The sequence below is a fragment of the Dermacentor silvarum genome, chromosome 11 (genome assembly GCF_013339745.2).
Source record: "Dermacentor silvarum isolate Dsil-2018 chromosome 11, BIME_Dsil_1.4, whole genome shotgun sequence".
Taxonomy (NCBI): Eukaryota; Metazoa; Arthropoda; class Arachnida; order Ixodida; family Ixodidae; genus Dermacentor; species Dermacentor silvarum.
The window spans coordinates 81301641-81326411 of NC_051164.1; the positions used below are offsets into that span (position 1 = coordinate 81301641).

At 48.6% G+C, this 24771-nt stretch overlaps 1 protein-coding gene across 1 annotated transcript in view; it reads left to right on the forward strand.

Moving 5' to 3' along the window:
- Positions 1-1832: 1832 nt before the first annotated feature.
- The window catches only part of LOC119433307 (uncharacterized), a 60836-nt gene continuing 37897 nt past the window's right edge, over positions 1833-24771 (forward strand). Inside the window, exon 1 of the mRNA XM_037700452.2 lies at positions 1833-2226. The gene's annotated coding sequence lies outside the window, so the exon portion shown is untranslated. The remainder of the gene's footprint in view (positions 2227-24771) is intronic.

The following is a 24771-nucleotide window of genomic DNA, read 5'->3' on the forward strand; positions in this document are numbered from 1 at the left end:
TCCACGTCACATTTCCGATCACTGGCACTAGACGCAAACATATGCAGCCACGCCACGAAAAAAAAATAACGGGAAATAACCAATAACTTAGAACAAAGTTTCTTTTGATCTCCTCGAAGGCCATGTTGCACATCCGTATGTTACCGACTGACAAGTCTTTATCGTATATGGAATAGCCTTCGCGTTATATGGAACTTATGACCTTGCTTCGGATCACCTCGACTTGTTTGTTCATCCTCCGCGATATTGGCATGACATCAACGGCGTTACACTTCAGCGCGAAAGCGATAGTTTCTTGCTTTTTCGCTTTCGCATCCGGCCAACTGTTTTCTTGATCGTCACTTAGCTCTGATTATATCTTTCTGAAGCCCATTGAATTGCGCGGGATAAATAAGATATGGGAAGTAATCAGATCTATGTTATATTTCATCTCGAATTATGTGTTAGATCTAGAATTATGTTTCAGTGAGAATTTGGGATTGGTTTGCGAGAACTCCACATGTATATACACAGTGATGTAGAGAAGACGTCTAGTCAGTATGCATTCAGTAAACGGACAACGACCCTCTTTCCGGTCGTTAATACTGGCACGCACTATTGGTCTTAAATATCTTCCGCTACGGTGTACCGATAATCGATGGCCTGGAATCAAGAGCGCTATAGGCCACCGAGGGTCACACACTAAGGGGAGAACGCTCAAGTGGGGACCGTGAGGACACTGTGGAAGCATTTTACACTGCCAATTTCATTTCGCATTCGAATAGACGTGGACATCTAACCTAACCTAACACTGCCTAACCAAACGTTAGCACATACCCTTGCCATCTCTACAGTACACAGTATACTACTACTACCACCAACTTCAGTTCATTTGTCGGTTATGTGAACCACGCGTGAATAACACACACAAAGTAAACCAGGGTCTTATCGCGGTTTCTTTCTTTTCTTTACTCTCTCCCTGCTTTGAAAGCGCCCCTCACCACATCCGCACTTTTTCAATCTAAACCAACAACCTTATCGCCTGGCGTCCTTCCGATAACGGTGACGTTATAAACCTGTCTCTTCATCCCGTGCCGTTTCTCTCGCTCTCTCTCTCTCTCTACCCGCGTTATCAATGTTTCCGCCTCCACCCCCGCCGAAGGCCTCTCGCGCATTTCGCGATGTTTTTCTTGCACGTTTCAATTACGGAGCACATGCCCCGCGCGTTCGCTTTCACCGACCCGAAAAAATACCACCCTCTCTCCGTCGCTCGGTTTTCGTGGGCGCAAACTCGCCCGACGCGCTGTTTACTAAAACCTCTCGGCTCCGTCACACACGTCACGCCTCACGACCCCGTGACGCCGAATTCGGACCCACGCGCGCCCTGCGCCAGTCCAGCTAGCCAGCCAGCCAGCGAGCTAGCTTAACGACGAAACGTCGCAGCAATAAGCGAATATACAGGAGACGAGAGAGATGAAAAACAAAGAAGAAAAGCAAAATTTTTCAGCGAGAAGAACGTTTGAGTTAAGCGCTCCGATAAGAGGCCGCGCTCTCGCAACCTCTCCGCCTCCTCACACTGCCGTTCTCTCCTCTTCGCTCTCTCCCTCTTTCTTGTTCTCTTTCTCTTCAGTCCGCTTTGTCGCACGCGCCTTTTTTGAAAGCTGTACGAAAGCGTTATTCACCGCCTACCGTAGGAGAGTCTCCCTTTCCTTTCGAGCGTAGTGTCACTCTCGCAAGCTCTTCGCACCCTTCCTTCATTCTCTCTCTCTCTTTTCTTCTCTCCTCCTCCCTTCGGTCGCGCTCGCATTTTCTTTTCCTTCGCTCTCGACGTCGGCGGGCAGACCGTTACACGACCGACTCCGATGAGCCGCCGTTGGGGACTCCCTGGAGCACGCGTACGCGACGAGGACGTTTCGGCAAGGAGGCCACGAGACCCGACCTGAGAGAGAGGGATAGACAGGCTCGCGTTGTTGCTCGATCGCCAAGACCGCGTGGACCACGTGCGACGCGTGTGATCCGGCGGGCCCCGACGAAGCATACACGCAGGGTGCGACAAACGGTGTCGCGATCGCCACGGATTTTTCTTTCTCAACGACTTTGGTTTCGACTGCGACTTGATTTGACTGTGTGTGTGTGTGACTGTATACGCAACCTCGCTGTGACGTCGCGATGGATTCTCCCCCTTAGCACCGCGCTGCCGAGTTTCGTCCACCGCAAGGGAGAGTGAATGGCGGCTATCAAGCTATCGTGAGTCTTGTTCCGGCGTCGGCTTTTCGTGTTGTTTGGCGCGCTTGTCTCTCCTGCTGCTTACGCGATCTCTCCCGAGTGTCGGACGGCACCTCGCAATCAAGACCGGCCCGGGCATTCCCGCTGTGGGCGGGGCAATTGTTGGGAGCGACGGTGACGTAACGCGGTGACGTGACGATGTTGTTATGCTTCTCCGTCACGTGCACTGACGAGGTTATATAGTCTCTGCGTGTACCAGGTATCTGAGCGCTGTCCTGTTACTGTATACGCCAGTGCCCTGGTGTTTATTAATTCCGTTGCCTGCGCATTTTTCTTTTTGCTTCCCAAGTAGCTGTCCATCATTTAGACTGACTAATGGATGACGATTGTGAGTTCACTTGATATTCTTAATGGGCACTCAAGCCATAAGTTGCTCACGCAAAAAAAAAAAAAAAAAACACGCTCATATGCTATGTTACCGCACGTAGATATTTCGCTATGTTGCTTAATTTAGTTGGATACATCAATTTTTATTTGACCTTTTTTCCAGCGATTTTACTGTATACTGTGTTTTTCTCGTTTGTTTGTTTGTTTTTGTTGTTGTTATTATTTATCCTCTGGAGCCGGGCACGCATATGTTTTTTTTTGGGGGGGGGGGAGGGGGGGGGGGACGAGGTTCTTCGATACCTCCCGTTTGCGCAGCATCGTTCGTGTGGCACTTAAACCGGCGTTTCCAGCTTTGTCAGGTATAGTAGCGAAACGCTGCATTTGCCGACAATTCTGTCAACGAACCTATTGTCGCCCTAGTGGGCGTCCACATCTCTCGAACAACTTTTGTTAATTGAAGTGGGACTAGTAATTTACCGCTGGATGAGCGCACTTGTTTTCGCAACGTGGCATGAAGCCACGTTGCGACTCTTGGAACGTAAACAACGCGCACTATCGCTGTATACGGCTTGCTTTCATAGCATATTGCTCGTTGTCTACGTCACTACGTAGTCTTGTCTTCCACATGGTTAAAAATTTGCGACGGTGTTTTTTTGCATGACGAGCTGATTATACGCTTGTAGACGAATTGATACTTCCTAGGTTGAAAATGTTGCCGTCACATACGCCATCACAAACTTTGACAACGTAAGCAGGGTTCTATCAACAGCACTGTCGTGGAACTTCAAGCATGACTCGTTGCTTCAGCAGGGGGCCTTGAGCGCGTGCGCTGTCTGCGGCTTTTCGCGTGCTCTATTGCCTGCCACGTGTTGCCCAGCCTTGCACTACCGAAGTTGCACTACCTTTTGCATAATTAGGCTCCATGCAGGCCGATAATGGTCGCACCCGGAGATCTTGATAGACGCTTGTTTCGAGTCAATCGAAACTACATTACGCGTGAAAAATGTCTAATCTAATTATGTGTCTAAACCCGCCCTCAACGGTCTTTAACAATTCTGTTAATCTAATGGAACACCGGTTATCTGTTCTACGCGCATTACGTGCACATCCGCAGCTCCACTTCTACCTCGTAATCGCAGCTAGATCGTTATCTACTCGCCTTTGATTCATAATCCCTCATTAAACAACCAAGTGATTTTTTGAAAGAACTAACTGAAGAAATAAGGAGTTTAACTTCCTGAAGAGGCAAAGTAAGGTATGCAATTCGCCGTGCTCGATAAGAAAGACCCTTTAATAAGAACTCAGAGCAGGAGGTAAGCGATTGTGACTTGCAGCTATCGCCGCCGGGAGTCGAACACGTGACCCTGTGAGCCCCCACACAGGGTCACAAACCTACTAAAAAAATTAATAAAAAATTACGCGTAGACGACGCGGACTCTGTCGTTACTACTGTCTTTTTTTTTTCACAATGTCTCAAAGCAACGTGTCCACATCCTCTGAGTTGAGTTTATTGTTCTGCTCGTGACTTGTATAGAATTTCTCCTGAGCTGCGCATACAGATAAAAAAGCGAGTCCTCCGTGGCATTCCGGATCACTTTTCTTATCGCTTGTAAACAGGCCGTTTCCGGAAGAATTTTGCGCACACATATAACGTGACTTAGCAGGCACGTGCGTGCACATTGCCACTTCTTTGCCCTTCTGCTTCATGGCGCGGCTATTTGTTCTCAGAACGATTTGCCACAATTAATGCTTACCACCGCGACCGCTTTCGGAACGAATCCGGATAGCGCCGGTATATACTGCATACCGCGACCGTGTCGCGTGGAAGTAGTGGTATGTGACACAGTGTGTGACGTAGTGTGTGACGTAGTAGGCAAGCTTCCGGAACGAAAGGCAATGCGGGTAACACTTTTTTTTTTTTTTGGGGGGGGGGGGGGGAGTAATACTGTTTATCTAATATATGACACTTCTGACTATTGACTATATGACTATTCATGACTATTGACGAAGCACTTTCGCTCTACTTAATACACGCCGTAGACATCGAGATCGATGCCTCCCAAAGTTCAAGAGGGCAGTTGCAGTTACACTAGCAAATTGAGTTTCCGGCCCTCAGTCTGTTCCTAGGGTAACGATCGTCACTGTCGTCATGACTATAGTAACCTAAAATGTATACCACGCTAGCACGATATTGAGCACAACGTCATTCTAAGCACGCTACCCAACCGCCTGTATTTGACAGAGAAAAGAAAATCTGCAGAATATTACTGCGGTTGGCTGCTCCACTGTGAGAAAGCAAGATTTACAGTTTCCAAAGGCCCCGATTGATTGATTGATTGATTGATTGGATTTATTGGTTGCTTGATTGATTGGGGTCGAATGCAAACACTAAATTCGGGAATGACGGAATAAGTATGTGTGGCATGTCATCGGATCGTGCGGTTGCTGCTCTCCAAAGCTATTTAGCTGGTATATAATCACCACTTAACATTATCTGCGTTTGCCATGGCAATGATGTTTTGGTTATTTGGTTTTATTCATAACTCGCTAACTTCGTGATTAATTTACTCGCTACTCGCTCGAAAGAAACAGTTTCCGAAAGACGTACTGCAGGCCACCATCAAAAACCAGCCACCATTAATTGCACCATTCTATGGTCTACATTTACACCGTCTATAGATGTCTTATAGACCGATTTGCTTGTCTATAAATGTTTCTTTCTGTACACGTAATCTGCCGGAATTTTTGCTACAATAGTTGACGAAGCGTGTAGAGCCATAATTCCGGTAACTTGAACAGGCCGTCTACTGACTACATGCGCTCGAAATGTGGTGCGTATAGATATAGTCTCACTTTGTTCACGTAAACATTACGTACTTTCTCTAGAGAGCAAAGCAGGCCCACGTAAGCGCTACCAACACCCCGGTGCAACCGCTCGGTTTTTTCCGCACCATTTCAAAACTGTTTCTACACGTCCTTACTCACAAAGCAACGGAACCGAGGGCGCTATCTTATCGGGCGCTCCAAACCTTTTTATCTTCAAGGCTTAATAATAACGTAAACCGAGGTAAGTGGGGCTCGAATCTCTCCCCCAGAGAGGAAATGGCGGGCATTCTTGTTTCGTCGAAATAACACTCCAGGGACAAGGCGTTTTAACACCAGAGGGCGCAAAGCTGGAGGCCAAGTGGCGAGGCGGTAAAACCGCGGGAACTGCTGTAACGGCACGCTTCGGTATCATTCCCTCACCCACGAGCGCGCCTATAATAATGGCAACATCTCCAAGTGTAGCCAGGAACATCCTTGAGAAAAAAAAGAAAACACTGGCAACAGTCCCTATCGCAGGGCTAACAAAAAAACACGCCGTTTGGAAATCATCGAGAATCCATTGTTGTCGCGACGTTGGCGCTGACACTAGAGGGCGTGTAAGCGACGTTGTCCTGTTACGCCTCTCATATGAAACGCATGACAGCATTTTGTACCTGCGTGGGAGTAGGCAAACTTGAATGCTGTGCACTTGAGTCAAATGCACGTTGAAAAGCACCAACGTTTATTTCGACGTTCCGGACGAGGACCGGCCTTTATCAATAAAGTTTCTTGAGATAGGCCGGAACGATACAGATATCGACTGTACATTTGAACTGGTTTAGCTTTTCACCTTTATCACAGCAGCTATCAGCTATCTATGTAAAATAACAGATTAGAGATGCAGCTCAGCAAGAACGTGTGGAGCCAGAACGCAATGAGGAAGAACTTCGCTGAAAAAAAAATAATAATAATAAAGCGCGGAAGCAAAACGTAAACATTCGACTGTGGCGCCGAAGAGTGCCGAGCTCAACGGTGCGATAGCCACGAGTGCCTGCGCAGCTGCCCCCCCCCCCCCCCCTCTCTCTCTAACCCCCGCCCCCCCAGGTCGGCCACTATCTCGACAAAAAAAACTTTCTCTTCTCTCGTCAAGCAACAGCAAAAGCGAGCAAGCTGGCAGCTGACATTTCGGCCAACGTCGCTGTAAACTGCGTTGTGGTCAGCGCACTTTTTGCAGCGCCTTTCAAGGGGGCCGGTCAGCTGTTCGCTTCCCATCTTGCGTCACGCTTCTACACCTCTCCCTCCCCCTCCCCTGTCCCTCGCCCTCTTCCAACAGTCATTTCAAAAGTCACTGGCGATCAAGGATGGTGAGAGCGTAGCCGTCACGACAATTTACACTGCAGCGTAGTACGTTAACATTACTTACGCCGAACGCGCCCAATAACGTACAAGCCAATATAGCGTACGTAAACCATGGAAATACTGAGCAAGCGCAGTGAGGGCGACGTCAGTTATTTACGGACATAATGAGTTTGCGTTTAACGCTTTTCTAAAGTTGTCTACTACTACAGAGCAATCTTGCGGTTCAGTCACTTAGTCACCACAGTGGGGATTGGATCGTGATCAGAAGATGGATTTTTCAGTGATTCGGTGCCGCTTTCTTAAAAACTCATATAGTGGCTTCTAATACTGCTATTTATGATTAAACTGTCCTAAGTGGTAGCCTTGAAAAGTATGTGTAGAAAGGCAATGCGCGCCCGGACTACCTGAATTCTAATGGTGCTGTCCACCCCTCCTACTATCCAAGTGCAGGCTATAGTCAACGACGCGCCTCCCTGTCTAACCTCCCTGCTTTTTCGTCTCTCTTACGACGTTCTGTAGACGTCTTAACAAAACATCTGTAGGCTTTCTAAAGACTGCCTGGCAAGTTTTGTCACGTTGAAGTACGGCAAATGTTCATTGATAGCCCGGAGCCCTCTGTTGAGGGGGTGCGGTTTTAGAATAGTCATCGGTGTTATAGAGTACGAGCCAACGTACAGCAACATTGAATTATTTTGCTACCTCCCAACATTTTCTTTTGTATAACTTCATTGCTTTCTTTCTGTCTGTCTTTCTTTCTTTCTTCAATAAACAGACAGGGGTCAAAGGAAGATGCAAACTTGATTTGTCAGGAGGGATGCAGTACTTGCCTTCTTTTTGTAACATCTCGTGCGCGTGTTGTTGACATGCCTGAATAAATTGAAATTGAAATCGATTTGATTGGTGACCGCTATGTCACCAATTCATCATCGTGGGCACAACGTGTCGTCTAGTCCCTTCGTGGAAACGCACGGCACGGCTAATGAAAGTCATTCTACACCTCTAGCTACCACCAACTTGCAGCACGGGCCGATCCAACATATTGTCATGGTGTACTGATGTTGAAGAGCGCGTGGCAATATCGCAACTTTCGGCATTTATCGAAAGTTGCGAGAGGGCGTACCGCTTGTAAAATGTACGATAACTCCTTTGTTCAAACGATAAACGCCACAAAGCTGGTACAGCGATGCGCAGCCATGATTCAACTGCTGCTCGTGGGGAGTGCAGCGGGACTTAATTGAGACCGGTTGCCTCAAAATACCTATAGCAGAACGCTTAGACATTTTAACATGTTGACCTTTAAACAACTCATGACAATGAGTAGCACTGTAGACATTTCCACTGCCCTTGCCTATAGCGCCGCAAAGCTATTTCATTTCAATTCATTTTATTGTTGCCCTCATAATATACCTGCACATAACTTTTCTGGTAGGGCCTAAGCACAAAGCACTTGTTCGCCTGATATGGCAGGTGGCGAAGCGTCGCCAGTATTGAAGGCACATAACGAAACTTTAGCAAATGCGCGCTCTCGTCATATCAAATACCCAGTGCTCTTTTCCATTAGGAGTAAGAAAGTAAGACAATATTACTAATATTGTCGCGAAAGCATTTCCAGTCAAACACAAGTAAAAAAAAAAAAGCCAGGAAGCAAAAAACTTTCTTCCGCCGGTTCTGATCTCCACTTATATTTCTCGCCATTACTCGCCAGGCTGAAATACGGAGCTTATCTTCACTGAGATCATTAAATACAAGGTGTAGTCCAGGGGAACCTTATGGCCTCACAAACATAGTCTGTCAAACCAAGCAGCATCGCGCAATATATATATATATATATATATATATATATATATATATCGCTTTCTTCGCCTCTCAGCGCAATACTCAAGCGCTCTAAGCAAAAAGTGTGGAAGCCTGTACATTTCGGTACACTGCATTCTCAAAGCGCCAGAGAGAGAGAACTTAGCAAGTTCCGAAAAACTTTCACTTCAACGTGACGGCCGAAATACGAGAACACACGTCGCTTTCCTTGGCCTGAAACTGGCCTACCGGCGCTTGGATTTCGGCGCGAAATAATAAATTAAGATATATATTGCAGCTTAGCCTTAAATAACCTCTCCCGGGCCATTTAACTGTTACTACGAAATGAACTAAAATATAATTGAAAGAACCCTTCATTAGACTAAACTTTGGCGTCTACCTTTAGGGTCCCTTTAACCCTAGGGACACTAAAGATAAAGATTTCGAGGACGCTTAAGCTTCGCCTTTAAGAGTGCAACGCGATAGCATTCAAAGATCCCTGAATACTTGTCAGGCTTCCCGGCAACTGCAGCTTTCTTTTTTCTACACATTCGCCTCTGCGCGCCGCTGCCGAGGAGGCGAGCGCCACCTGGATGGTGTTTCTCCAAGTAACCTACTTGGGCGCGCCGCTGTATGAATGGTAGAAATGCTGGAGAAGAGGTTTGTGTTTGAGTTTCCTCGTAACAGAATTATGTTTTCTCGTATATTCAAATTACAATCCGACGTTGTCATGTCTGTAGGTTGTGGTTAAGTCGTACTTTACGATCTTTCAGACGTATTTAACTTTGAGAAATTCAATTAGATCACTAACGCCTCTGCGCCATGCGGAGGGCCTGCGTGGTCGGGTTGGTTCGGGATTATTTTATTCCGCCATGGACGCCGGCGCTTATGCCGACACTGACGCCGAATTTTCTGCCACACGGGGCCCTTAACGCTATGGCGTTAAACATGTTTTTGTTTGTATCGGTAAACTACTCTTCTACGATGTCATAAGACGCTTGGTAAGCCAGAAAAAGTGCACTTAAAAGAAGACTAGTGGCGACACCCCCTTGAAGTTCCCGCACCAGCTCGCTATGACGTTATGTGTTTTGAAAACCTTTTGTAGGGCGTAGTTAATTCTTTAGCGGTAAAGATAGACTACAGTGGGTTCTAAAGGAGCGAAAGATAGAACATGGCGAGTTTCGGGAACTTTTGCTGAGCCACCGCGGCCTAAAAACGAAAAAAAAAACTTTCAAATCCGTGACGTCACAGTGACGTAACGGCATCTCGGACTCGGCACGAAATTGAAGAAACTGAAACTTCCTTTGACCTTCATTTTCTCTTCTAATATACAACCTATTATTTCGATATTAAGGACGACAGAGTTTCCAAAGAACGCCTTATCCGTCTAAACTGTTTTAGTGGTTTGATTTAGTGCCCATGGGGTAAGTGGGTAGGTGCATGCGTGCGTGCGCACTTGAACAGTCCACGTTGAGTGCTTCATAAATGGCACCGCAAATGTAACGCAAATGAACCGCAAACCTTGGAACATTTCGTCCTCTTATCGATCCTAAAAGCGCCAGTTTCGTAACCAGTGTCTCACTGATCCTTTTCACACGGACCCACGGATACGACGGCAGTGTCAATGGCAGAACAAAGAGAGAGAGCGAAAAAAAAATGTAAGTATTTCTACGAAAAAGTGCTATGAGAGAGCGAAAGGCACTTGATGACGTCGAAAATTTCTACCCGGATTCGAGACATCTATATATATATATGCCTTTCGCCCACACAGTTGAGTGTCCTCAGCCCTCGCGGTTCTCTGCTATAGTGGAACATTTCGTAAACGCGGAGTACTCGGAAAATTACACAACTTTCGCGACAGGGAATAAGCCCGCAGGCTAGCCTTGCGTATCGCAACGAGAACTGGGGCCGCTTTTTTTTTATTTCTGTGTTTCTTCTAGGTTTCGTTCTCCCAGACTGGGCCAATATATCGCCGTGTTATCTGCACATAGCAGCCCTGCCAAAGTCCCAGCTTCAAAAGAATGTTACAAAACGAGTGGAAATACACAAGTGGACAGTGTACGCTTCGTATAGTGGCACGGCCGGACTTTATTCGTCAGCGCTTCGCACTGTGCGAACAAACCATTGTGTGCCGATAAGGCTGATTTTTCGTTTTACTTTTCTTTCCGTTTTCGGCAAACCGCGGCCTCGTTATGAATTTTGCGAAATTGCTCAAACGGCGCAATCCGAAATTCCCCGCATTGTGCACAAGCAGAAACGGTGGCGCGACTCTCAGTGTTAAATTATATTGCGCCGTGCAGCCTGAACGATGCGCGCAAATTGCGTTTTCCCCTTCATTTCATCGATAAAAAATTATAGATAAAAATTAACTAGGCCCGAGCAGACGCCGTTAAAATTAATGACGTCATGGCGAGATGGGGCGGGAATTTGAAGGAGTTGTCGTCACCGTGTTCTTTGTTACAGGCGCCGTTAAAATTAATGACGTCATGGCGAGATGGGGTGGGAAATTGAAGGCGTTGTCGTTACCGTGTTCTTTGTTACAGGCGCTCTTCACAAAACTGCCACTGAAAGAACTTGCTATAGCATGTTCTTTCGCTTGCACACTGTGCATACTATATGTATACTATTTGCGTACTATATATGCAACGTGGTAAAGCCCTTGTGTATGATGCGGTGGAGGATTGTGGCTCCATCTGACGTGCACTCCGCGAGTAACAGATGTTGCTTCCGAGAATTCACAAATGTGTGTGGCTTTTATCGTGTTTCTATTTCTTTTTTTTTTTGCTTGATTACAAGTGTGACATACCAGATCTATCAGACAAATCGACACGAGCAAGCGCTAACGTTCAGTACAACTGGCTATCGCAAGTTACTTCGTCCGTGAACGCACGTCTCAGAGGCACATATGACACAAAATGCTTCAGACAAGACGTTTCAGGAACTGCTGCAAACACTTACGCCTAACTTGCTGTCGAATATAAAGGGACAGCAAAGGCCGATAAGTTTGCGGGCACAAGAACTCATAAATGATGTGGTTATCAGCAAAAAATGCTATCGGCTCCGTTTGTCCGTTGCACCTACGCTATATAAGTTTGCTGGCTTTCCAATTTCGTCTCTCCAACTCCCGACCTTCGCTTCAACGCCCGTTAAGTGCAGACAGTGTCAAAGGTTAGAACGTCGCGCGGAATTAATAAAAGCCGGCGTGGACGTAAAGTGTTTTGCAGTGCGCGCACTGGACAAGTGGGGGCGGTGAGGTGGACTTATCGATTGCACTTCGCCCACTCGAGTGTCCGCACATGGCTTCCTGCGCATATGGTTTCCTTAGGTGCTTACACAATCACGTGAGATAACTTTACAAGCACCAGGGAGCGCGCGAGCGCCAAATGGCGCAATTTCTACATAACGCGGATGGACGTGGTTGTTTTTTCACTCGATTTTGTACTTGTTTAATTTGTGGATACGCCGAAGACCAGGTGGTGCTACAGGTGGGGAGCGATAAGGAAAGGTCTAACCGGACATTAAAAGAAGGGAGATTGGCGCAGGAAGAGCTACGACAACTTGCTGAGTATCCTGCCCCTTTAGAATGCGACGTAGTTCTCCCTTACGGATAACTTATAAACCAGAGCATAGTTGGCGCCATCAAAATCGGTGTCGCTGCCGTTCTTCGTTCTCCCCCTCTTTGTATGTTTTACCAAGCCCCGTCTAACGGTAACGGTGACCGTTCTGATACTGCAGAAGCATAAACCGCGAATACAGGTAATCTTAATGTCCCTCTTAAATAACCTTCGAAAGCCTGCCTCTCCGATTTAAATGCATGCCTGCCTGCAATGACGCAAGTTCGGTCACAAGGTCTGACGGGAAGTCAACGGAAGAACTGTGTGAAAAATCCATCTGCATTGAAGGAAGCAATGGAGCGAGAGGGAGAGAGATGGGGGACGAATTAACGAAGGCAGAAAGCCATCGCTATCAGCGAATTTCGTTTATTTAGTCATCCCTCGTTCGCGCGCACACGCGGACAGGTGTCTTCGTCACGGCCACTGACGTCAGAGGTTTCAAAACGGGGTTCAGCCCTCGGCGTGGCACGGGCAAGCTGTCGCGCGCAAATGTCGACGAGCAATTGAGGGCCCGAGGCCTTGTTTACGGGCGCAAGATAAAGGAATGTTGGGAGGGTGTCGAGTGAGAGGGAGGCGTGTTCTCGTGGAAAGCATGGAAAGTAAGAAGTGGAACAAACTCTTTTCATGTGGGTCAAAGCGTTATCAGAGTCGAGTACAGAGTGGGGAAGGAAGCTGCACTATAGAGTATACACGAGCGAATGGCTGCGGCGCCGGTGACGAAGGTCGACAAATAAGCTCACCGTGTGGGGGCACTCTCAAAAGAGGAGAAGAGTTCCACTTGATCCAGTCGGGCCACGTGGCGGATACGAAGTGCCTACACGCCCGATCCCCTCTTTGTTTCGTCGAATTCCCGAAGTTTGTTACGTTTAACACAGCCTTATCTTGAGAAGAAGGTGTAAAAGAATTGAATAGTCGCAGACACCATAGCTGTGCGAGCTCGTTGCAGGTAAAACTTCATCTTCCGTGATCCTGTTCCTTTCTTATCATCTACCGTTCACAATCTACTGTTCCTGGTGACGTACATGCTGAGTGTCGCGCAGACCACTGAGGAAGCGTGAAAAGGGAATGTCCCGTTGGAGTGGAATCGTTACCTTATCCGCGCCCTTATAACTGCATGTTTCGACGGTGCATGCGTCTTTTTTTGCTGCGTCCTTTGTTTGGTTGCGCTACGCTCCCGTCACAATGCAACTGTATGTATCGGCCCGGCCAAATGAAAGCAGAAGGGTTGCCACCAGCGTTTCCGGGCATTCTCCCGTTTAAGAACTCATCGCGAGCCCGAAGTTGTTTATCAGCCTCGGAGCTCCGACGAAAGCCGACGTGTCCAATGTAACATTCGTGACGGCTTTTCGGATTCCGCCATTTGCTGTCGACGAATCGAGCGAAACGTACCCGTACGTCTTTAGGAAGGGAGCAAAGCGAAAGGCAGGAAAGTTAACCACGTGACAATATCCGGTTTGCCACCATGCACTAGGGCACAGAGGTCAAAAGCAGATGAGATGAGAAGGTGCACCATCAGTGTGAGCAAACGCCAGGCGCAGAATCTAAAAAAAAAAAAAAAAGCTGAAGCGTTCTTACAGGCAGTTTTGCCCGAAGGAACCACACCATTTTCTGTGCTGTGAGGGCGTTTTGGGGGTCTTCTGTGCACGAAATCACGGTAGCTTGTGCAGCGTCCCTGTACTCAAGGGATGCGTACATTGTCTCCAGGGAAGCAATCGTATACGGGTAATGGGATACGCACAAAGTTTAAAGCTCAAAAGAGCATATGTCTTTACGGTGCAGTGTGGAATGTACAAGCACGAAACTAGCTCTACGTCCCAACTACGTCGTACTGGGAGTGCTATAAGCGGCGTTCGTAAACGTGTGTTCAAATGATTCAAGGTCGAGGGATGAGCGACGCGGAAGTTCCCACACAGCGGAAGAAAGCTTTAGCTTTATCTGCATAGAAGCTCAATTCAGCGTTTGGCCGCGGGTTATCAATCACGAAGAGGCTGGCATTTTATATTTTCCTCTCGGGAAGCGTTCAGGTGATAAAGTGTTAACTACAGTACGCGCTCGGCATCGCCTTATTCAAGTGCTCGCTCCGAGGAAATGGCGGCGCTGGAACACGGCAGGTCTCGGATCGCGCGACCAATACGCACCTTCTCGGGCGCAAAATAGACGCTCTAATGTGCCTCCTACGAGGAAAAAAAGAAAATTGCCAGGCTGCACGCCCCGCGTGCCTTATGTTCTTGATTGCAATGCCTTAATGCTCCAAGATGGAAGCAGAAAACAAAAACAAGAAACGAAGCCTCTTTGTCATGTTCCTAGCTGCCTTCGAGCACCTCTTTAGCTGTCCTCTCTCTCTCTCTTTCTATAACCCAGCCAAGGCTTCCTCGGCGGGTCGGACCCACCAAATAGCACGCACTCGGCATGCAAGCACGCGGGGGCAATCCGCGCAGAACGCTCGGGAATCGTAATCATGCGCATCTTCAGTCATACGCCAGGCGTTCTTCTTGCTTGCCCGGGCCAGTTATAGAAGAAACAGAGACGGAGGAAAGGTTGGGAGGGAGGGTGCGATTTACGCGCTCAGATGTACAAGTCGAAACGATCTTGTACCTCCAGGATCTTCGTTTCGTACATAGCTCTCAACCTACTCCTTCTCGGTACACTCAACGCCGCTCGGGGTTGCTCGCCGCTAGCCTCCTCCTCCTCCTCCGCTCCCGGTCACTCTTGCGCCCGCTCGCAAAAAACACACCGCGGACCGATTCAAAGAGAGAGAAACGGCGAGTTACAGACCCCCTGACGTCGGCGGCCGCGACCGGCGCGCAATTAAAGTTATTACTCATATTCAAGTGGCGCATTAAATTTGACCCGCGCGGCTTCGCCGCCGACTGTGATTCCTCTTCGCCTCGGCTCACTGTTTCCTTTCTCTCTTCTCTCGCTCTTCATGTTTTTCATCATTCCCTCTCTCTCTCTGAAAACTTACGCACAGAGAGACGGACAGACAGAAAGAACGCAAAGTGCCTCTGCGGCAGAGTGGTACGTAGCTGTTGAAGCACAGTTCACAGACCTCTCACTGGTTTGTGTGTCTGTGTTTGTCTTTTTGTCTGTGTTTGGCTTTTTCTTGTTGTCGTTGATGGTCCGCCGCGTACCGTACAGGGCTCCTCTCTCGGTGGATTCGTTTTTTGATTCGCCGGAGAACTTAGCGCCGTTTAAAGAGAGAGAGACAGGAAAAAAAAAAAGCGCGCACTCCCTCACACACATATCGTTTCTCTTCTCTATAGCTCTTCTTTCCAGTCCTCCTCACTTCCTTTTTTTTTTTTTTTTTGCCGAGTGTGCAAATTAGCGAATAGCCTATCCCTTTTCTCCACCTCCTCACCTATCCTCTATACCCTTGCTCCGCTTATCTTGTCGGTCGCCCTCGTGGAAGAGAGAGAGAGAAAAAAAAAGAAGCGCTAAGTCAAAGAAAGAGCTCGCGAATCAACAGCGAAACGCCGCGATAACTCGACGAGCATCGCCGCAAAAGAAATCGAACTCGGGAGTCGGTTTCTCTCTCCGCGAGTCTAGAATGGAGAAGAGAGAGAATGAAGAGTTTGTAGGTATGCACCTCTCGTGCGCGCGCTTGTTGGTACAGTCTTTCGTGTAGTCCCCCGGTCCACTACCTTTCTTTCTTTCTTTCTTTCTTTCTTTCTTTCTTTCTTTCTTTCTTTCTTTCTTTCTTTCTTTCTTTCTTTCTTTCTTTCTTTCTTTCTTTCTTTCTTTCTTTCTTATTCGTTCGCTTTGTCTTTCTGGTTCGTTTCGGGAGCGTTTGCCGCCCGAGGGCGGTCCGTCTGTATACGTAATCGCCGCTGGGTAGGAGAAGATACCGACTCATTTCTCTGCTCGCTAGTTCGCATTTCGCATTGCCGCTCCCCCCCAGCACCCCCTCTAGGCTTTTTTTCTCGTCCTGCCCCCGCCAATTAATCCGACTGCGCGTCGTCCGAAAAGTGTAATCGATAGGCCTATACAAGCACCTCCGTTCCTGATCCATCACACAACGCCTCTCTCGGTTGGCTCGCCTCGCCTAAAACGTCTCGCTTCGTTTCTGTTCGTTTCTCTCCGAAAGGTGTGTTTGCTTCGGGATGGAGGGGGGGGGGGGGGGGGGGGGGGAGTGAGCCACGCGGCGACGCGTTTTGTTAGACGAGTCGGAAGAACGTACCGTGTCGAAGTCCTTTCTAAACAACGGCAAAACGAAATCCTAAAAAAAAAAAAAATAAGAGAGAGAGACAGATCATATAGAAGACGAGAGAAAGCGAAAATTGGCCGGATGAAAGTGGCTCCAAATGAGCACGTAGCGCGTCGGGGCAAAATGCTATGCGAGACAATCGGTAAAGCAACCGCGCGCCTTCCAAATGCGGAGCGAACCGTGCTTTCTTAGCTTGTTTTCCGTCTTGTTTCAAAAACAGCTTAGAATTAGAGACAAGGCAGTGCGTGTGCATGCGTGTGGGGTAGAGAGGGGGGGGGGGGGGGGCGGTACTGGTGGCGCATGCGTGGTCGCCGCACGCTTACTCGTGTCCTCTTTCGAATCTCGATTTGTTCTTGCCTCTTCTACGGTCACCGTCCTCCCGCCTTCGCCATTTACCCCGGCTAGGTTTTGTTCGCGCGGAGTCGTCTAATTGATGCTGTGTGCGTAGCCGTTTGTCTTCGGAGGCGTGGCAGTTTTCGTTTTTTTTTTTCCCCGTTTATGAAAGAAGCGTTTTATTTTTTTAACACACTAAGCCAGTGGAGCCCACCCGTACTCTACATGGCGCATTTGCGAGAAAGCAACGGCTGTCGGTCCGAAAGGAAACCTGCAGCGTCGTCTATTCTCGCAGTGCATCTTAGAACCAGCGCGAAAGGAGCAAGGGAATGAGTAAGACGGGACGAGCGCTTTGCCGTTCATTTCCAGTTCATTCGCGCTGGTTCCGAGATGTATCCGAACCCAGAATCCAGCAAGAAACTCACTTAATGTTAACTACGGTAACAACACATATGCAACAGGAGGCGGGGGCTGGGACAGTTGGTGTCCCATGCTATCACAAAAACACAGCGTGCAACCGGACAAGGCCAGAAAGAAACGAAGACAAGTACGTGGGGCGTGGGTAACGACCAAATGGTAACAACGCAACAGGATAGAGTAACACGTGACGAGTACAAACGTTATCTAGTATCTAGCATTTGCGTTGTTACGCACGCACCATGGAAAGTCACGAGCAAGCACCAAATCCGTTGCGGCTAATATTAATGTCGTTTCTACAGGGATAATGTGAAATATAGGATGCTAGCGGCCTAGTCGTACCGAAGAAATGAGGCCAATTATAAACGATGATATCGGCCTTACTGGCCACGTTTGTGGTTCAGGTGACCGCTTTGCGACGGCAGCAGAGGTCGTGGGAAATGTCGGATAAATATATCGTGGTGGTACTTTACAGCGCCCAAGCAAAACACGTCTACACTGGCTGGTGCCGGTGTCCCCAATGATTCTATTCATTTCTACCGGTACTCCTTGCATCGTGTTCCTCTTCACACGGGACAGCAAGGCCACTTCACGTAAGCCCTCCGTGCTGTCATTTAGATGCTCGCATAGCTGGTTGTGGAAGTTTACCAAAGGTAGTTGAAAGCAACAAGTCCGTAACGCAAAGCAATAACCCGTAAGGCGCTGCTGTATACAAAATGACTGCTTCGTCTGCTTCAGAGCTCTAGGTCGCGGGTTCGCTTCGCGACCACGGCGGGAGCATTCCGATGAGGGCGAAAACCAAGAACACTCCTGTACCGTGCTTTCGGAGACACGCTTAACATATCCCCGGTTAACCTTATCCGGGGTTAATCCGAAGCGTCTCCCGATAACCCTAGTGTCGCTTTGGGACGTTACATCGCCGCCTTAGATTTCGTGCTTAAAAGTTGTTGAGTGGGAGCATCCCGTAATAGTGAGTCTGTAGACGAGACAACGACGTACGTTTCTGTAACGGACGGTTCCGTGCCTAAAAGCGTTGCCGACCAGAGCGCGCGTGTCTAAGTGCGAAAACAAACTGTGATGAAATCCAACATCGAGCGAACAGACGAATGAGCGAAGAAAATCGCAGCCGATTTCGAAGAAGCGATTGCTGGCGCTGCCAGGGGCGGTGTCATCGTTCTCTATACGAACGAACGACGAGCTCTATGAAAGAGGTGAAGCTCTCGTTGAAGAAAAAAAAAAGAGGAGGAGGAGGAACGGTGAGCGGAGAGAGAGAGCAAGAAAAGAACGATTCCTAGTGCTCGCCAGAGGCAAGCAACGAGGAGGCTAACACAGCTAGCAGAAGCAACAGCAGACAGAAAGCAGCCAGTGGTGGCGGGGGTCAGAGAAGGGAACGGATTACGAATCTAAACGCTCGGGCAAGGACGACCAGTACGCGCTAGAAGAAAAACGCACGCACGCACAAACAAAATACAGCAGTCATGCAACAAGCAAGAAGAAGAAACGCAGCAGAGAATCCGAGACGCCACGCAGGGGTGCGGGAGGATGGAAGGAGTGCAGTGTATAAGAAGCCCTTGCTCGTGTTCGCTGCACGCACACAGCCGGCACCGAAAGGGTTGTGCTCGCGACGTTAATTGCCGCCGATTACGGGTTGCTGCAAAGCGAGCGGGACGACGTTTCCAGGGGGCAAGAGGAGGCACAAACTCGCGCGCGCGCGTGTGTGTGTGTTTGTGTTCCGCTCTCTCGGGGCCAAACTCGAACCCTTCTTACTCCTACTGACCTCTCTCCTCCACTCTTACCCTCTCAACGCGCCCTGTTGTTGAATAGTACTCTTCCAAATGCCACTGAGATCTGCTTCGTTCCGTTTCTGCTGCTTCGTATATAACCCCGAGCCCCCTCCTCTTTTCTACCGACTGCTTTCCTCTCTTATAGCTCCTTATTACAAATGGTGGCTGAATTCCTCCGAAAAAAAAAATAGAAAAAATGAGACCCCTTCGGGCTACACGGGTGCAGTTTCCTTCGGCGCGGGGCCTAGCTCTCGAAGGAAGAAAACGGTATAAAGTGGCCCCAGCGACAATTGCGAGGCGTTCATTTTGTCGCGTGTATACGTCTGTCCCCTCCGGAGGGGCGCCCCCGAAAAACCCGAGGCAAGTGTCATTGCCTGCTGCGCGCAGTGGATGTATTCAATGTAGCCGCTGCCTACACACAGCGAGCCGGCCCGCGCGTCGCCCTAGGCGGCGCAGCCGCCGAAGCGCGACAAACTGGACCCGTCGCGCGTGTTTGTATGCCTAGTTTCGGCGGTGATTTGGAAGAATGGGCTGCGAATTCGTATTGTTGCAGGTTACGGCGTTGTTAACGTGTTGGGCTGCGGTGATAACGAAGACGTGGTTGCGCCTAAACGATGCTGAAACTCGTTGTAGCGCCCTTCCCTGGAGACGTTTACACGCATTCCCACTGGGAACGTCCGAGAGTGGTGCCGTGTCTACGGAATAGCGTTTCTCACGGGACGGCTTTTTTTCTTCTTTTTTTTTTTAAGCGAATCGCTGCCTTTGGCTCTTCCGCCCCTTTTACACTGTTAGTCTCTATTTAGCGTGTTAGCCTCTATCTAGCGGGTCCGGGATTTTTTCGTGAGCTCGTTCTGTGCTCGCCCAAAAACAGTACCGCCACCTAGCAGCCGCGGCCACTCAGACAGACCTCAAACGACAACTGGGAGAGAGCTTTGTCTTGAGTTTCCGCGTAACAGAAATGTGTTTTCTCGTGTATTCCAATTACAGTTCGAAGCTATCATGTCCGTTGCTTGTGTCTAAGTGGTAATTTTACGAATTGTCTGACGCAGTTTACTTTGAAAGATTCAATGTCTTCAATAAGGCGCTTGGCGGAGGGCCTATATAGAAGAATGAGGATGTATATGCTGCACTTCCGCACACGTGCATGCGCGCGTGACACACGTCGCTTGTGATGGCGTTGCTTGTCGAACGTCGGCAACAGCTTCCATGTGCATCCACTTTCACAGGGTGGAATGGGGACAGCCTTTCTTAAGGTGGTTGGCGGTGGTCGGAGTTTCATCGCCGCCACACAAGATGGCGCCGACGCACAGGGGGCGTGTGCTATTGAGGAACCTAGTTTCGGGAGCACGTTCGTAGCCGAACGCCTATACCTCTTTGAGCTATTCTGTCGCTACACGTGCGCTGGTTAATGGCTCTGTTATCCACAGAATTACGAATTGAAACAACGAAACCTACCTAAACACTTTCCCACTGTAACAAATACACGTCTTCAAGCGCATCGTTCTTGAATGAAGCGAATAGCTTTCTGGAAGCGTTCGGCCATTCGCGGACGTTGTAAATCATCGTCGATTGTGCCTGTTAGTTTTTTCTGGGACAGTTTATTTTGATAATTCAATTTTAATAACCCGGAGTTGCACGTCAGTATAGATTGTCGAATCTACCCTATGCATTTAAAGTTTATACCTTCTCTTGCCATGTTCTCCCCAAACGCTATCAGAGAAGGTCAGATCGAATCTGTACAGCACTTACCCTGACGCAGTCGACACCGTATCGCTTTTCACAGGATATCTGCCGCGACAATGCTTCACCAAGGATATTACGAGAATTGTGGAAGGCGAATGACGATATTGTGCGCGTTGCGAAAATTCCACGTGTCGAGCGCCGGCTTCGACTTTATTTCTTTTTTCTTTTTTAATCCAGGCCGGTCGTCCACTATCTCTTTATTGTATTTGCGTCGCGACCCTCAACTTTGAGCGTTATCACGCATTTTGAAATACCGGAGCTGGTGCAACCTCACCATGCGATTAACCGCCCCCGCAGTGTTCACGAATTCTTAGAAGCATCCGCACTTCTAGGCAGCGTGGACACGAAAGCAGCAGCAGCAGTAGCACTTGAGGGCGCAGCTAAGAAGACTGAGCACTTCGAAGACAACGGAAAAAAAAAAAAAAATGTCGCCGCCCCCCCCCCCCCCCTCCCTCCCTTGTCGAGAGCCTCTAAAATCTTTCCTCGAGTCGACATCGATAGTTGCCTATCGCGAACTACTTTAAACGATAGCGATAAACTGGCAGTCGAAAACTTTATCGTTTCTTTATCGTCACCGTACAGCCCCGCCAGCGCGTCTCCGCGTCGATAAGTGGATGCAAGATTCGCGGAATGGGGACAATTTCGACGCTCTCGAAAAGAATATGCGGCGGGCGATACAAGGTAGCGCTTGGGAATTCATTGCACCCGCATAATTGCGATCGATAAACGTATTAAAGAGCTGTTTCTCTATTTCCCCACATTCCCTCGGCATTGGCCAACTGAGAGGGTTTCAGTATCGCAATGAGACACGAGATACGATATAAAAGGGGGGGGGGGGGGGGGGGGGGGCTAGTCGCCCGGTGCTACTAGAGTACAGGGCTTAACTGCCCCTTGTATTCTTTAAAATTTGGCTTCACTTTAATTAGTGCGATTGTCAGTGAAGTCCTTTTATCGAAATCGGCCGCTTCACCCCCCCCCCCCTCCCCCTTTCTGCCACAAGCGTTTCGCTTATCTCCAACGCCGAGTAAGAAGTGCTATCAGAAGCATTCCAACTGAATGAAAGCCCCTGGTTTCCCATCAGCCGTTTAATCACCTCATCCACACTGCGATATGTGCGAGATATTTCAATGGCCATCCCCGTGTAGAGTTGCGCATTTAAAGCAAACTGCACTGAGAAAACTTTTTGCGAGGATTGCTATTTGCGCTTCCGGTGACACGATATACAAGCTCTGTGCACATGATGAGAACAATGGTTGATTAAAAATGCAGGGCTATCTGTCAGGGTCTCTTACAGATATACGACCTGCAACGGCTTTTGTACACCCGTTATCGATTGCCTGTGGGCTACGACAGTCTGGGTAAGCTGCGTAATAGATTGCACGTACGATAATAGGCAAGCCTCAACGTACAGATGTCTGTTATATAAAAAAAGTAAATTATTACAAAGGAATTACAGCCATTTTCTATGAAACCATTGTATGTGCATTCGCGATACTGTAATCCGAAAGGCCACGATCGTTGTTCGCGCTTTGGTCTTCGATGGTATGCTGACCCCTCGCAAAAATATTTAAGTAATATACCGAAAATCTATACCTATTCTTCTGAGGTGGAGGCGGAGCAGGAAAGAAAGAGGAAAGGCAGGGGTGTTAACCGGAAATGCGCCTGATTGGCTACCCTTCACTGGGGCACGGGAAAGAGGGAATAGAAAGATGAGAGACAGAGATGGAGCGGGTGAGGAGGAAAGACGCGGTGAGTTCGCGCACACGCGCCGAGCGCCTCACCACGGAGTCAATATATTCTGTATAGACAGCCTGTCAACTATATATAACTTTAAACTTTTTTTCGGCTAATGTCCGTAACAGCTCGTTCGAAAATCTGTGGACCACAATTAAACGAAAGAAGTATACTTGTTAACAACTTTTTTATATCTAAAGACATTATGGATAGACTTAGATTAGGCGACGAGGGCTGCTTGCGTAGCCACGAATCAAAAGCATGCGTGGCATTTGCTGGAACTCAAACGGAATTCCGTATACGTAAGAGGAACGGAAGCTTCTTGCCTCCCCTAATTTTAATCTTTCTCCTAAATAGACTTTACACAGCCCAAATGATATAAGGCAAAGCGGTCAATGAAAATTGTGATGGCAATATGTAGACTGTCCACGTTCAGTTTTTGAGAAACGCATCGAAGTGAACTTATAGGGGAACACCTTTAAGTCAAAGCAGTCTACAAAAAAAGTCCGCTGACAATCTATCGACTTTCTGAGTTCGTTTTCTCGTAAGAGACGCACGGGAGTCAGTATAGGCGAGCCGAATGGCGTCGGGAATCCCGGCACTATATAGCCGTGTCTCGTGCCAGGAACCAGTCCAAACGGTCCAAATTAGGAGCGATCGAGGAAAGCGTGCGAGAATTCGACCGCGGAGCACGCTGCCTTCATTCACGACAGGAAAGCGGTGGCTCGCCGTGCCCATCTCTCCTGCCCGTGCGCTGTAAAGAAGAGTTCCTATAACAAGTCCCATTCACACCACGCCTGCCGTATCGGCGCCGGTGATCATAAACTGTCCTACAAAAATTACTAGAGGTAGCTTTGTTGCTAGTATCTAAGGAAACTGCGAGTATATGGCTGCCCGGGCCAGCGTAGGAGTGTTGGGCATTACGTGGAATTTCTTGAACGTCGTCCAACTTCAAACGGCTTTGCGATTTTGTAAATCGATCATCTTCAGCGAAATGGTGGGTTAGAAATGAAGCAATTCGCAGTTATTATGCGTGCGCGCAAAGATTTATTGCCCCGGGCCTTTGGAAAAATATGGTTGCTTGGAAATTTAGGAGGATGTTCCGGCGCAACAAATAGCGCCGCAAGGATGTTTCGAGCCGAGAGCACAAAGACTAGACGTATGTTCTAGTCACCGTTCCCCATGATAAAGTGGAACAATCGGGGCGCAAGAGTTTTCTCTCGTAGCTTTTGAAGGAACCTATGCGCCAGAGACACGGCCTCCGAAATCAGGCGGCACGCGCTGTGGTTGCGCGCGTAGCACATCTCAGAGGCCACGTCGGGGATTAATCCACGCAAATCACGCCGCGGGAGATGATGGGCTGCGGTGCGCTACAGTGATGACCGCGTCTGCGGGGGCAGCCCGACTGCGGGGGTCTGGTTAATCTATAGCCTAACGCAAGCGAAGCTTCGCACGGGGGAAAACGCGATTGCAGTCAAAGCCAACCTGACTTAACAAGTATGCGGCGAGAAATAGACAAAAGCGACGCTATCTATAAGTTAACGACGGACAAGCGAAACGAAGCGAAACGAAGCAACGAAACACGTGACGCGCAGCGGTCCACAATGCCCGCAAGCCGGCACCTGCACGCAATACACGTTAGGAATGAAGAGCGTTGCCGGCATGGTGGGCACACCTTCCGATGCGTCGTACCCCACCCCATCTCCAAGTCGTTCCCTGCATTTATACAATAGTTTTCTTTCGTTCGGCAGCGCCTTTCACAATACAACCGCTCGGCATGCCTTTTCATCTCTCTCTCTCTCAATTCATTCTTAGTTTGTATTAGTTCCCATTTTCGTAAGTTGTTGGCTCGTTGCGCTGTCCGTCGATCTCCGCGCTGCCAGCGATAGCTCTCGAAACGCCTCTCGCGAGTCCTCGGTCATCTTCCAGTCTCGGTGCGCACACGCCTCTCGCTTCTTCTCGATAATTCTCGTTCTGCATTCTTTTAAGTTGCATTCAAAGATGAGACGATTCAAATAGAGGAACAGAAATAAAGAACGACCGACGAGAGAATAAAAAAAGTGGGGGGTGGGGGAGAGAGGAATGGGCGGCGAAATGGCAGATACGTCCACAACACACACACATAGAGAGAGAGAGAGAGACCCGCCTCTCTCTCCGGAGCATGCAGTTTAGGAGAGAACGTATATAAACGGCTTGCCAATGAAATGCGTGGTTGGAGTTCGCGAGAGCGTTGTATAGCCAGAGATGCCCGAAGCCGATCTGATGAAAACGGACGAAGAAAAGAAAAAAAAGGAAGCAATAAGAAAAAAAAAAAACCGGGCGGGTCGCCTTTTGGGGAGGTTATAACCCGAACCTAACCTGTATTTAACAGAGGAACTGATGGCGGAGAGGG